General features: G+C 41.1%; 1 protein-coding gene across 3 annotated transcripts in view; it reads right to left on the minus strand.

Moving 5' to 3' along the window:
• LOC101345649 (transducin-like enhancer protein 4) overlaps positions 1-13659 on the minus strand; it is a 175191-nt gene that overhangs the window by 33301 nt on the left and 128231 nt on the right. The gene's annotated exons all lie outside the window — the stretch shown is intronic.

Consider the following 13659-nt stretch of genomic DNA (forward strand, 5'->3'; position numbering starts at 1 on the left):
ACCACAACTTGGCTGAACAGTCTTATGATCACCTAGCCAATTTGGTCTTACAGCAGTTCATTAAAATATTAAAGGGAGCTGTGATCTAGGTGCCAGCCTTCACAGAAATGTAAAGTGAGCAACATAGGTATTTTAAAATTTTCTAGTAGCCATATTTTTTAAAAATTTTAAGAGCAGGTAAAATTAATATACTTATTTAACCTGATGCATCCAAAAATATCATGGAAATATGTCATCAATATAAACATAATTAATGAGACATTTTACATTTTTTTTACAGTACTAAGTCTGCAAAATCTGGTGTGCATTTTACACTTAAAATTTGGAGTGGCCACAATTCCAGTGCTCAATAGCCACAAGTGGTTAGTGGTTATCACACTGAGCAACATAGTTCTAGAAGTTCTTGAAGTCAAAGTAGAGACCTGATCTGGCTCCTGCCTACCTTCTCTAGTCTCATCTGAGTTTCTAGCGCTAGATACCCCAGGGTTTTCAACCATCTCCCCCCAGGGCTTCTAAAAGTGCCTCCTCTATGATGCTATCCAAAGAGATCCTTCCTGTAATTATCACAACCCCTTGTTTACTTCCTTTCCAGCATTTGTATCACAGTCATTATTTTGATTATTTGCTTGTCTCCCCCACTTGACTGTAAAGTCCTACAGAGGCAGGGACCGTGCCTGTTTTGATCACCACAAAAATCCAGTGCTTGATATGGTGCCTGTCACACCACAGACAATTAATGGCTGCTGAACAAATAACTGAGCACAAAACTTGATTTGCTCATGCATATTTCTTACTTGTTCCCATATTACTTTCATTATGTTGAGATTGGAGATTATGCATTCCTCAAGGGCATGTACTACTGTACCCTATTTCTTTGTATCTGAAGCACTCACAACAAAGGCTGTTACAGGTGTGTCTGTGTGTGTGTGTGTGTGTGTGTGTGTGTGTGCTGTCTGCAGTATACGCAGGTGCAAGCAAGCACACCAGCGGCGGGGGCAGCCTTCAAGAGTGTTCATACTGATATGGTGACAGGACAACTTTTAAGACTATGATGAAAAGATATTAAGAGGAAGCTGTGCAAAAAATAAAACTGAAACAAAGGTCAGAATGTGTGCCAGGTAGAAGAAAGGGTCAAAGGTGCTGCCTTTTCACTCTCTGCTGCCCCCACCAAGCAAGGGCGCAGGCCACCTCCCCAGGTCAGCACCAGGCCTGACCTTGAGGGGGGCACACAATAAAAATTTGTTGTTCAATAAATGTATCAAAGGCCACCAATTTTTCTTTTTTATTCTAAAAAAGATAAATCTTCACATAAGGGAGGTATTTTTCAAATGGTTATCCCTCTTCCTCGTGTCTCTCCACACACTCATCAGCTGTCTGTGGCCGGGGAGAGACAAATCTTACTGCAGTCTGACCACCGGAAAGGCAGAATTTAAATGAATACTGCCTGACGGACGCACCGTGTAAAGAATGCAGCATCGGTGGTTTTTCTGCAGCCACTGATTTAGAGAATAATAGGCCCTGGATCTCCCTGAAACGTTTATCCCCCAGGGAGCTATGTGGTTAAAGGAAAGAAATCTCCAGTACTCTCATTTTTTTTCCTGGATAGTAAGTCAACATACACAGGTGATAAAAGAAAAGGCCAAACATAAGGCAGACAGATAGAATACAGCTATCTAGAGTTTTATGTAAATTTTTAGTATGTAAAGCAACATAAAGCATTGTCAGCTGAACAAAGTGGGTTCAGTATACAGAGAACGAACACAAATGAGACACAGATATTTAGATCTATGATTTCAAATTGTTCTTAAGAAATGATTCCAAGCAGAAGCCTTCATATAACAACTAGATCTAAAAAAGTAAGGGTTTGATGAAATATGTAAAACACTGGAAAAAAAGGTTGAATCACCAAGTATGTGCCAATTAGGAAATGAGAGCAGCAGTGGTTCAGTGATAGAATTCTTGCCTTCCATGTGGGAAACCCGCATTTGATTCCCAGGCAATACCCCTCAAGCACAGCCACCACTTCCTCTGTCAGTGTACCTTTTCATGCTGCTATGATGGAGAACAGCCTTCGGCAGAGCTTCCAGACTAAGCCGGACTAGGAAGAAAGGCCTGGAGATCACTTCCAAAAATCAGCCAATAAAAACCCTAGAGATCACAATGGTCAAATCCATTACACATGGGGTGGCCATGAGTCAGGGATCAACTTGAGGGCAGCTAACAACGATTAACAACCAGGAGACATCACTCACAACCAGTGCTAAAATGTTGAAAGGGGAGTCAATGCTGAGGTCTCACCTCTCATCCTCCCCCTAAAAATGATTATAGATCAGAGAGCTAAATTATAAAGGAACTATGGAAAATAGAATCCTGCTCTATTTTCCATCCAAAACAACTCTGAGTGCTGGTCTGTTGCTCCTGCTTCTCTGACCTCTTTCTCCCTCTTTCCTCCTTCCCTCTTCTTCTCTCCTCTCCCTTTTCCATACCCCTCTTCCCGCCCCATCCTGCCGGCAATGCCTCTGTCAATACTTAGTCTTACTGCCAGCACTACGGGCTAAAGAGGTTGTTGACCCTTATTCTAACATGTCCTTTTAGGTTAATTACTTTTTTTTTTTTAAAGTAAAAAGAAAGTTTTATTTGGCATATATTCAAAAGGACAAAAGTGGGAAGCAGACAAGCATGCTGCCAGAGCAAGTATGTCTGCCTGAATCCAAAGAATATCACAGAATAGGCAAGAATGAGAAAACGGACAAGCATGCTGCCACAGCCATGTCTGCCCAAGTCCAAAGAATAGTTAGAGAGCCATCAGTATATATCAACATCACAAAAAGGGGTAGAATAATTGAAAGCGTCACTTTTTCACTGATTGGCTAGAAATTGTAACCTTACATTTTGAATCATCTTTCTTAACAATGACTGGTACGGGTTTCAGTTACAAAAGTCAGGCGGGTCTTCACTGGTCCAACAAATTCCTATTCACTAAATGTTAATAGAAAAAGATAAGAGTGGAAAGTCTTCTGTGTTCTGTTTGATGGGATTTATGTGAAAGTTTCCTTAAAAGATATTTTCCAAGATTATCTTAGCCATTGTCTTTATACCTCAGGGCCCAGTTGATGTGTCCTTGTGAGTCCTTGTGAGCCTTTGTGAGCCCAGCTCCAGCTGGGTCACATTCTGTATGCTCAAGGAGAGGGAATAATAACTCCAATATTATTTCCTAAATCAGTCCCTCCTTTTGATCGGAGATTGTAGATAACACATCGATGATCAATACCTGGACTTAGTCGAGCTCCTAAATGGCAGCCATTGCAGGCTCTTTAAACTCACAGTGCTGGTTTTCCACCGGATACCATCTGGTTCTTCACCAGGATCTTAAGTAAGAGCGATGTTCTCATCAATCACATTGCCAGAGTGAGCAGACTCAATGTACATCAACATTTTAGCCCGAGGCTTTCTTTTGCCTTTTAGGTGTGTAAGACAGTAGCAGATAAATATTATGCCTAATACTATCAGGACGCAGACTAAGAATATTACTATTCCTTGCAGTAGTGATCTAGTCCATGTACTTATTCCTGATGGCAACCAACCAAATAGATATGGTGTTTGTAAGGGTGTGACAATATGTAATCAAGTAGCTTGCTGTCTAATTCTATGTATATCTTGTCTACAGCACAGACTACACTTTCTTCGACTAATAAAAAAAATCTAGGGTTATTTTGTTATCTCATGTCACCTTGGCTTATGAGATCAGAGATCACTGTTATGCTTCTATCTCATCTGTTATTTGTCTTAAAGATGGCTTAAAGTAATTACTAATTTACCCTAAACATAACTCTGTCTGATCTTTGAAGTTAGTTTCCTGAAACTGACGAATTCTTCAAAAAAAAAAAAAAAAAAGGCTCAATACCCAGAGCAAAATGGTCTTACTAGTTTATCTGGACCATTGTTTGACTCAAAGTATCTTCAGGAACCAGTTTTTTTCTCAAAGCTCAAGGTTCAAGAGGACATCCAAAGGCAAATATCCCGTGTGGGTTGCCTCAACCCCCCTGAAAGCCAGAAATCTGGATTCCAAGAGAATTATATACAACTCTCTCATCAGTCTTTCCTCTGGATCATGATCTTGTTATAGAATCTTTTATCAAAAATGCTCAATAAATGGTAATTGGACATCATCTGGTTTTTAAGATCCCAGACACCATATAGCAAACTAGGAAATAAAACAGAAACACAATTATATTAGGCCAACTGTCTGAGATAACCAATGAAACCATGACCCTAAGGTCTTTGAACCACGGAAACAAATCTCATTAGGTGTTTGTCTCTACATAAGCAGCATCAGTAACTGCTTTTCATGTGCCTCAACAGCAACTACATTCTGCAAAATCTCAGATTGAGTATTAATATAAATACAGCAACATTTATCTATTAAGGCACAAACTATTTCTTAAGAGACTAACAGGAAATCTAATGCTGTTCTATTTTGTAAAATCATAGCTCAAATTTCAGACAGTTCTCTGGTTATGATATCAACAACCTGGCTAAGTTTACCAACAGGAACTTCTAATTCAAGAGTTACAATATCTAAACCCAGTAGTTAGATAATTTAGGAGAAAGAAGAATGATTTCTTATATGCAGAAATTAGGACCTTAAAATATCAGCAATATTAAAAAAAACACCGTTTCCTTTAGTTTACTCAGTCTTATGTAGTTAATTTCTGTTCCATGTGATTCTGGATCAGCCACAGTCTGCAAACTAGTTAGCTTCTGCATAGGAGCTCTGGAAATTTTATTCAGTCTAGTCACAGTCTTTTTAGCAAGTCAAATATAACCCATCTTTTTGTTGAGATATTTTGGTCAAACTTTTTCAGCAAATCAGCAAAGTAAAAACTTATCTGCAGATGACAAAACTTAATATGGCCATGATTAATTGATAAACATAATATTCTTAATAGTGAAAGACCTGAAAGAAATTAATTATAAGCATAATGTAAAGGCCAAATAAAATCAGTTTAAAAAAACTTTAGATAAAAATATTTCTAAATATAGCCATTAACCATATTCAAAGAGCTTCAAATATAATGCAGAATAGTTTTGAAACAAAATACCATATAGTCAGGATATACCAAAAATATACCAAGATTATCAAATCTCTAAATACCTGAATAGTAATAAAAAAAACTTCATAGAAAAATGATGTGAATTCTCCAATCAAACCACTGGCTTTGATAATGCTAGATTTAAAAAGATAAAGTTGCGACTAAGTTAGCAATGAAGAGATAACAATTTTATACATCACTGTGAAACAATACTTAAGTGATTTAACCAAATATCTTAAAGTAAAATTAGGTTAATTACTTTTGTATACTTGGTGTACCCAGTGACATTTAATCACTACAGCACTGCTTGGGTAAACATCTGAATGGAGCCAACTGCAATTTGGCATCGAGCTAAATGGTGCAGTAATAGCAGCATGCCGAAAATGGACTGGAAGAAAATACTCTCACTCACCACGCTGAGAAATGAGGTGAATACCACTCGATCAATCACTATTTTATTAAAAAGGAAGAACATTCTATCTGTAGGATGTTTTGCTCTTTAATACTAAATATGACTCAGGATATTCTGCACTTTGTAGGCAAGGGCAGTTCCCGCTACTGAGTATTCAGTAAGTGTTTGCTGAATGAATGAATATAAAAATTAACTCAACATATAGGTATGGCTTTTGTGGTCTAGGCCTCCCACGTCTGTCTGTCTCTCTTCACACACACACACACACACACACACACACACACACACACACACACACATGCCTAATCACAGGACAGTCCTGTGCTAACACAGCTGACAGTCTACTATCTTGTAAGTCTTCTGATATGTAAGCATCCAGGGGACAGTAATCTAGATGCAGAAGATCTTACAACCTAGTGTGTGGACAAAAGCTTCCAGAAGTACAGGATTAATCTAAATGTCACATAGCAGACCTTTGAGCCATTGGCAAAGGCTGCTAAAACAGACACCCAACGACTTCCCTTCACTGGGAATGGAGAGTGACTCGGGTCATTAGCAGCCTTTACACACTGCGGGTGGTGGAGGGGAAAGGAAACGAAGAGGGTGACTCTGCGTAAGTGTTTTCAATATTAGCTGGAAGATGGAAAAATGAAGCTTTACTCCTTTATCGGAAAAATAACACAAAGACTTTGCTAGAGTCTTGCGTTCTGATGCCAGTTGAATCCTACAACTTGAGGTGAATGACTATGTGTCAGCAGTGTGCTAGACACTGGTGACACAGAGATGAACAAGGCACCAGTGTTACAGTCCTGTGGAGTCTACAGAGGGAAGGGGATGGGATGGGATAAACATGGGCTGTAGGGTCAGAGTGCTCTGCTTTAAAATTGCAGCTTTATCACTTTGTTAGCTGTGTGACTCCCAGCAAGTGAACCTTGATAGGCCTCAATTTTCAAACCCATAAAGTGGAGATAAGGATATTCGCCCTTATAGCATTGTCGTGGAGATAAAATGCGGTAACTATGTGAAGTGGCTGGCATATTCTCCTCCCTTTCGTACATTTCAGGAACCTGTCCTAAAAGGCAATGGCCAAGCCTTTGCCAGCAACCCAGCTCAAGGCCCTGAAAGCTGCCGTGAACGTTTCTTCCTCTCAGCCTTTCTGGAAACGGGGCAGTGGGCACTTCCTCCAGCTTCTGATTCTGGAGCAAAGCCATCTACTTTTCAGATCAAACACTTCAGGCATGTTCTCAAGTCTGGGCATCTACCTACCCTCTTGGCTCAGTGTACTCTTGGGAAGTTCTGCTCTTTCTCCAAGTGTCATGTAAAGCATGCCTTCTAGGACGGCTGTGAATTAGGGTGGCAGAAGTGAGGACTACACTTAGAAACTCGGCTTCACTAGAACTTGACGAATGTCTCCAGAGTGAGCGAGGCATTGCAACTCATTAGGGAAGGGGCAAACAGCATTAATCCCTTGTTAACAGAGCACCAAAGTTTCATTTAAGTCATTTATTGTCCTGAGTCCTAACTATATGCCAGCAAGCTGAGGGGCCCTAAGGCACTAGGAATACAATAGAAATAGCAGGTGAGAACCCTGGTAGGTAGAGGACCTAAAAATCAAGTAAAATTAAGGGCAAAAGTAAGTGCAAATGGTGATGTGTTACAAAGGAGATAAAGAGGATGCTAAGACTGAGAATAACTAGCATAGGGCTGTCAGGCAAGGTCTCTTCAAAGAGATGACACCTGAAGGAGAAGCTGGAGTCACCTAGGAGAACGCCAGGAGAAGAATGTTCCAGAGAGAGGGAACAGCACAAATACAGGCTTCAAACAGAGGGAGAGCTTGCCGTGATACTGGAGCAGGCAGGAGGGCTGGGCTCCGGCTTGGAGGGAGCAAGGTGAGAGAACATCAGGAGACAAGGCTGGGAGGAGGGAGGACCAGATTGTGCAGGGCCCTGTGGGCCTTGGTGAAGTCTGTATTGTAAGTGTCACTGAAGGGGAGCATGAGATGTCATGCATGCTTTAAAAATTGTTTAGGAGATCTTTTAAAAGATCTGTTATCTTAGAGGGGGGCAGAACCAGATTAACACTTTGAAAAGCCCTTAAGAACTGAAAAGATTATGTTGCCTACCTCCACTCTCTGTGATTAAAAATAAAAACACTAATTGTATAATACAAACCTTACATGAATGCTAAAATAAAAATAGCAAAATTCTGCATCAGAGCATCCCAGTTGAGTTTTATTCATTGTTGGTGTCCCTGCTTTGCCGTCAAGCATGGGCTGAAGTGGCCTGTCAGGTAGCAGCTTTGGAGGTGCAGGCATGAGGGGAAGCAGGAAGCCCAGCAGGAGCTACTGCAGTGGGCCGGGGGAGATGCTGATAGTTCAGCTGAAGGAGGTGCTGGAGGAGAGGAGGCTGGATTAGAGAAAGAAGTTAAGAGGTAGACTAACTTCAAACAAACGTATGTGCTGTATGTATGTGTGTGAGTGTTTGTATGTATATAAAACTAGAATTGAATCAAGTCTGCCAACATAATGATGCCATCCTCATGCATCTGCAATTGGATACAGGCTCTTGGTTGAGAAAGAAAGAGCAGGAGTCTTAGGTATCCCACAAGAATACTCTAATCCCCGAGGGGCTCATGGAGCTGGCAGCACGGTGCATGTCAACAGCATCCTCCAGCTTTATCACAGGAGGGGAAAACAACTGGGAAGTTTATAACTACTGCTCTAGTCAACCAGAATTAAAGTTTCCACAAAGTGGTATACTATGTATTTGAGGAACACAGTAAAGACATACTGATCGTTACCCAAGGAAACTCAGAAAGAAGGAAAGTAAGACATATTTCTGTGAGCAGTGAGAAACTGCAATTATACAAGCACAAGGAGACATTAGTAAGAAACAGTGCTCCCACGTTTCAGAAAGGGTGGGATTTATTCAATGAGATTTCCTATGGGGTGAGGTGGGCCGAAAGTGCTTGGGAAGGAAGACTGAGCACTGCCAGGGCCCATACCTGACTGCAGCTCTTCCAGGCACATGAGGCGGCTGGACTACACCTGGGAAGAAACAGAGAGCGAGGTGCAGAGTGGCAAAGACCCCAAAAGGCATCAGAAGGTCTGGGTCTGGATCATGGGCTGTGTTAAACAACAACTAGCAAGGAACACACAATTCCAGGACTGGGAATCAGTCTCAGCCCTGGCTGCACATCAGAATCACCTGTGGAGCTGTATAAGCATGGTCTGCATGAGCCCCACCCCAGAGCAATTCCATCAGACTCTTTCCAAAGGGAGCAGGCCTAGGCACGGATAATTTTCAATGCTCCTCAGGTGATTCCAATGTTGAAAATCTTGACCTAAGGCATATTCGGATAATCAACAAGCCACTGTGATTACTGTCAATTAGAACTCCAAATCAACTAGAACTGCCTACCTATTAGCACAAGGCACCTCCAGCCTTTTCAGAGAGCACAATTAGCTCAGTGGTAGTGACAGCATCCCAGACTTTATCTCCCTGTAGCTGATTGCATCAGAATGAATATCATTTAAACTGGTAAGAAATAACGTATTTGGAGTCAGGAGAGAGGGAAAAAACCCATCAAACCATGTCACAAGAGGAGACTAGATGCTCTTTACACAGCTGAGTGCCTGAATGTAGTGTTCCCACGCGTGACTCTAAAATGCTGACAAAAGGGAAGTATCTGGAGTGCCATAATTAAAACAATAATCTCAATAAAGTGGGCATTATGAGATAATTGGCCATCCTCAGGTATTAAGCAAACTGTGGTAAAAGCCAAGGATACTCATCACCAAGGTCAATTACAATAATTGCTTATCTGAATTACATTATTGCTATTGTAAATCCTGCTTGAAGTATTAGAAGAAAAAACAAAACAATAAAAACTGATATAACACACACCACAGGGAAATGACTTGAGGAGATTTTGTTGTTGATCTTGTTGCTCAACTAGTGGTCACTTGAGACTTTTTATAAACAACTTTGCAGGGCTCCCACTTACACCTTAATCCCTTAAAAGACTACACACACACATGCACGCACACTTATTTATCCCCTCCCTTCCTTTGACTTTGCTGATTGCGTTCACTAAGGAAATACACCTATCACGCATTCAAACAGTGGCTGAGAAGAGCAATGTATGGTAGGCAACATACAGAAAAATGGAGTGGCTCTAAATTAATAATAAAGTTAGAGGGCACAAGAGAAAAGCAAACAGTACTGTAGGACACAGCTTCATTTCTTCCCATCCATATGTTACAGAGGAAGAAGGAGAAGTTCCCACTACCTTTTGCAGAAACTGAGTGTCTCAGTTATGCTGGTTTATAGCTTGTGGGAAGATACTTTGTCCCCCACATGCCATCGTCAGCTTGTCTGGATTAGTGCTCAGGCTCAAGCAACCAATGGCCAGCCAGAACGGAGTCTGGAAAGGCTCTGAAGACTGTAATGGGGAACGCAGACTTTTTGACCTTCCTTCAGCGAACTGGAATGTGTTTGGCAATTGAAGAGTCTAAAACTTCTTTTTAAGCTGTGATTAAACATCAAGACTTTGATGTTTTACACGGCATTCTTCCCCACTAATTAACTTCATTAGTGCAGTTAATTAGTGGGGAAAAATACCGTATAAAACATCAAAGTCTCGACGTTTGCTGTCACCATCGGTTCAACTAAACAGTAATAAAGAAAGCATTTTCTATGGCACATTTTATGCATGCTCAGCACTTTTATTTACAAGTTTCAAATTGTATGATAGGAACATTTTTCAAAATATCCAAAGATGCCAGCCACACTGCAACCCAACTGCACTGACAGCAACAACATACCATTTAATGTAGTGTAATTCAGTGGCCAAGAGCACCGCATAAAGCAAAAGAATGGAGACGTTTAATCACAGTTATGAGAAGAGTTCTATATCTATCATTACTGTGAAACAAAGGGCTGGGGAATCCAAGGCAAACAGCCCCAACAAGAAATGTGTAACCTCAAGGCTAATTCTATTAAGCATTAGACAATGGGTTTAGCATCAGTCTAAGGGAAAAAACAGTAGGGACAAGCTATAAAATAGGAACTGAGGACAGCAGGATCGTTTAAGCACTATCAGAAGGCATGGAGGGTAGTCTGACCTTTCTTGATGTACACAGTGTGCAGGGATGTTGCAAATATTGGAATATGAAGACCAAGGGGGTGGGCCTTCCCAAAGTGATACTCGTATCTATCTACAAACAGGCTCTAGGGAACACACCTGTCAGAAACGCTAAATCGCAGGCCCATTCCCAAACCAAAAACCAAACCAAACCCGTTGCCATCGACTTGATTTCGACTCACAGCAACTCTACAGGACACAGTAGAACTGCCCCAAAGAGTTTCCAAGGAGCGCCTGGTGGATTCAAACTGCTGACCTTTTGGTTAGCAGCCATAGCTCTTAACCACTATGTCACCAGGGTTTCTGGCCCCATCCCAGACATACTGAATCACAATGTGCATTTTACCCAATACATGTGCTTTTTATGCTCATTAAAAGTTTAAGACGCATTTGTCTACTTTAACCTTCTCACACTTTATATATAAGGAAATCTGAATCCACATGCCTGCTACTAGAAGACAATCCTCTGATTCTAAGGCCTACCTGTGTTTTAAGATGCACAGGGAGTGGTGTCTATGTGCTGCAAAAAGAGAGCAACCTGTGTATGCAGCAGCAAGGCAGCATCAAGAAAAGAGGACACAGAAGGTCAAGGGAAAGACAAGGGGTTGGCTTCATTAGGTATGACAAGTGGGTTCAAATCTTCTTGCCTTAGGCCAAGGACTCTGTTGAATATGCACAAGAGAAAACTTACAAATTCAGTAAATATAAAAGATGGAAAGGACTTTAAAATGTCAAAAACAAAACAAACAAGAAGGCTCAGAGAAGAAAAAGCTCCTCTGAAGTTTCCACTTTGAGATCTTCCTGAAGGGAGATGGGAACAGGGAAAAATTTTCATATCTACAGCCCCACCATGTACGGCTGCGCAGGATGTGGACTTCACAACTCCACGGGATGTCACAAATGTAAACACAGTTGTACGTGGCCACACTAATCCAAGGAGCCCGGGTGGTGGAACTGTTAAGCAAGGCGTGGCTGCTAACCAAAAGGTTGGTAGATTGAACTCACCCAGCGGCTCCATGGGAGAAAGACCTTTCGATCTGCTTCTTTAAAGATTACAGTCGAGAAAACCCTAGTGGGCAGTTCTACTCTGTCACATGACATCACTATGAGTCAGAATCAGCTTGACAGCACCCAACAACCCCAACAACAACACTAATCCAAGCCCATGGGAGAGTGAGGAGCATGGGCAGGACTTGCTGCATCACCTTAAGTTGGATCCAAAGGTCAATAAGGGATTTGGGAGAAAGAAAAAAAAAAAGGAATTAAGAATGTAAGCTACATAAAAAGTAAAATGAGGCAATTTCATCAGAACTGTACACGGGAGAAAGATGTAGTCGTCTGCTTCTGTAAAGACTGCAGCCTTGGAAACCGTATGGGGCAGTTCTACTCTGTCCTATAGGGTTGCTGTGAGTTGGAACTGACTCAATGGCAATGGGTTTCTTCCTAATGAAACAACAGCTCCATGAGGGCCGACATTCCTTTGCCTTTTTCCATTATAACCCTGGAGCCCAGTGCAGTGCCTTGTGTTGAGCTAAGCATTGAACGACAAAATTTTAAAAGCATTTAACATGTAACAATTTTGTGACTTATTATATGTAGACGCTCCTGATATTTACCGTTGTACTACACCAAGGATGAAACAAAACTGACCAATTAACTTGCTGTATTAGTGTTCTAGGGCTGCCATGACAAATTACCACAAATGATGGCTTAAAACAACAGAAACGTACTCTCTCACAGTTCTAGGGCTAGAAGTCCAAAATTAAGGTGTCAGCCAACGCCATGCTCCCTCCAAAAGCTCTAGGGAAGAATTCTTCCTTTCCTCTTCTAGCTTCTGGTGGTTACAGTAATACCTGACCTTCCTCGGCTTGAGGTAACGTAACTCCAACCTCTGTTGTCGTTTTCACATGGCCTTCTTTCCTGCGTTCTCCCCCACCCCCATGTCTTCCAATATCTTTTTCCTTATAAGGGATGCCAATCTTTGGATTTAGGGCCCACCTTAATCCAGTATGACGCCATCTTAACTTGATTCCATCTGCAAAGAACTTATTTCCAAATAAGGTCACGTTCATACATACTGAGGGCTAGCACTTCAACATATCTTTTTGGAAGACACAATTCTACGCACATAGGAACCGGCATTACAGATGTTTAAATAACGTTTAGAAACTGGTTGGCTCAAAGTTTGGGTAATCAAGTCATGAATGGTGTGTTCTTCTTGGCCACAGGAGACATAACACAGAATATTTTCTCAGTTTACCTACTTTCCTGCCCCCCACCCTTAGCAACAGCAACAATGTCACAGAAGTGTCTCAACAAGTACTCATTCTAGACAACTTTCTCACCACATCCAAGCATGGACTCAATGTCAAGGCAGAGGCACTGGCTTTTCTTAAGCTGGGATACCTATACAAAAGTACCCCCACCTCCTTATTTCTTTAAGAGGCTTTCAGAATTTGGAATCTCCACCTTTGGAAGTAGGGAATTCAACCTGTAACACTTCTCCAAAAAGGAACAATATTTATAATAAAAATGATGAACTTGATCCTCCAAACTAAGTGTCCTCTGGCTCAAGATCTCGAACGTGTGAGGGCAGCAGTGGCCAGGATGTGACAGAACCACAAAACACTCCTCACGCAACATACAGTCCCTTGAGACACAGGGCTAGTGGGCTGAGGATGAACTAAGAATACATGAGCTTTTTCCCGTAAAAAAAAAAGTTTGTAAAAGATTTATGATATGCCTAAGTGACTGATTTTCTTAACTACTTGGAAGTCAATTTCTGAAATCTATAAAGTCTCAATCATGAAGTTACTTCTGGCTTGAAAATATTTTGGGGGAAAGTAATAAGCAAATCTAAGACATTAATTCAAGCCAAAGTAGCAAAAAAACAGAAATTACACTCTTACATCCTAATATTCTGCCAAGTAGTTAAGTGTAGTAACTGACATTCAGACATATGACCTTCTGTTCAATTCAAATGAGTTATCTTTAGATATTCTGTGACAA

Source organism: Trichechus manatus, unplaced genomic scaffold, assembly GCF_000243295.1.
Source record: "Trichechus manatus latirostris isolate Lorelei unplaced genomic scaffold, TriManLat1.0 scaffold00107, whole genome shotgun sequence".
NCBI classification, from domain to species: domain Eukaryota; kingdom Metazoa; phylum Chordata; class Mammalia; order Sirenia; family Trichechidae; genus Trichechus; species Trichechus manatus.